Source organism: Alligator sinensis, unplaced genomic scaffold (assembly GCF_000455745.1).
Source record: "Alligator sinensis unplaced genomic scaffold, ASM45574v1 scaffold400_1, whole genome shotgun sequence".
NCBI lineage: Eukaryota > Metazoa > Chordata > Crocodylia > Alligatoridae > Alligator > Alligator sinensis.
Genome location: NW_005841897.1, coordinates 2058146 through 2060267, shown reverse-complemented (window position 1 = coordinate 2060267; position 2122 = coordinate 2058146).

The following is a 2122-nucleotide window of genomic DNA, read 5'->3' as shown; positions in this document are numbered from 1 at the left end:
AATGTAGCCAAGTGTCATTGTGCTCTGAAGGGCACAAGACACCACAGGGCAGGCTTAATTTGGCATTTATGAAGTTTATAGCCCCGGCAAGCCAAAATCTATATTAAAGCGTGGGGAGATGCAAGATTTGTTCATCCTTATCTTTTTTTCGGATTGATGCTATAGTTGGGAGAGATGCTAGATAAGCTTTGGGGCATAAAATGCTTACACACAGGGCTAAGAAGCAGACATATCTTATCTGATGTCTCTCTCAAGAGTTGGTCCAATAAAAGACATCCTCCAGTAACTGCCATAGCTCCAGGATCACCACAGCTACAAGACTGCTTAAAAGTTTGGGGGCAGTTAACAAAAGAGGCAGTAACGAGAAGACTGATTTAAGGAATTAGGCAGGTGGAGCCATGTCATTGAGGGCAGCCCTGCCCAGCTCTTTCTGGGATGGGGGAAAGAAACCAGGGAGGTGGGGCTGTCTCCAGGGGTGGATCGGGGGCGGGGGGGGATAGTAGTACAGTTGTACCTTGCTTTGATTCCTCCTCTACCCAAAGTTTAAAACCACCTGCCTGGCAGTGGCAGCAGCATTTCTAGTCAGGCACTGCTGTAGGAGTCGCTTGATTTTGTGGCTTGCTATCATCTACCCGAGTCCTCCTCAACTCTTCATTCCACAAGCATTAAGGACCCTCTGTCCATTTAAATGGCCTTGATGTTCAACTGGACAAACTAGCCTTCCTTCTGCATTTCCACTGTGTGTTCCCTGCTCCTGGTAATGTAGCTCCTATTTCACAGCCCTACAGACCATGTTTAACTCTCGCTAAAAGCATTCACGCAGGTGTGGAAATAACTTCCCGCTGGAAGCACCATCAAGACGCTTCACCAGGCTATAATTTGTTTTATGAATCCGAACAAGAGATGTCCATTTAATTCTAATGCCTAACGAACCAACATCATCTGATTTATTTTTTTGCCTAGTTTGTTGTGGTTTTGTTATGCATAATACATGATATAGAAATCTGAATAATATGATTATAATTAAATCTTCTAGTGTATTTGGGTGTAACCAGCCCCTCCTGTCACATGTCAGGGTGGCTTTAAGCCTTTCTGGGAGGCACCGGGGGTTGGTTACACCCAAATACACTAGAAGATTTAATCATAAACTAGTGGCGTAGGTCTGTATTATTCAGATTGAGATCAGAGCAAAAAATATATATAAATGAATTGGAATGTGCGTTCATTTTCTATATCATGTATTACATGTAACAAAACCACAACAAACTAGGCAAAAAATAATCAGATAATGTTGGTTCATTAGGCCTGCAAAAACCTGGGGAATCCCCATAGCAGGACCTAGACATGGCTAGGCTAGATCATCCCCCGCCAGCGGCCGTCCCTCTTCTTGAACCCCTCCATGGATGGAGAGTCCAGCGAGGCCTTTGATGCCTCGTCCTCAGGGCCCAGGAGGCGATTTAGGCTGTGGGGGGAACAAGAAGGCGGCAAGGCTCTGAGGCTGAAGCCGGCTGGAGAAAGGCACCTGCCAGCCCCCTCCTCTCCGAGTTGCTGGTTCGAATCCCCTGGAGGTCACTGGCCTCCCGGAGCTGCTCCAGTCTTGTCCAGCGCAGCGGTTCTCAGCCCCCCCCAAAAGCAGGTTGTGGGAAGCAAACATTTTTAAAAAAACGGATTCTCCTTTAAAGGAAAAAAAGCAGGAGGGTTTCCCCTGGCGACCCGCACGCGGGGATGTCTGCACGCGGGTCCTGCGCCAGCAAGACCCAGCTCCAGGCGCAGGCGGCTGCCCTCCCGGCGGCTGCCGCAGGGGGCGCTGCCGCCCAACCCTCCTGGCGTCGTCCCCTCCCACCGCCAACATAGAGCCGAGAGGAAAGGGGGAGCTAGAGCGCCCTCCCGCGCGCGGCGGCCATCTTGGGTGCTGGCAAGCACAGCCTCCACGGCACAGCCAAGCCCAGAAGGGCCCCTCCTGGCAGAAGCCTGCTGCCAGGCGGAGATTCTGGGCGGCTCTCCACACCACTCCCCACATTTGGGGATCCACCGGTCCGCAGTGAGCTCCGTGCCCTCAGTCAAGATGGCGGCGGGGAGGCGTCGCGGAGAAGATGGCGGCGGGGAGAGGGCGGCGCTCTAG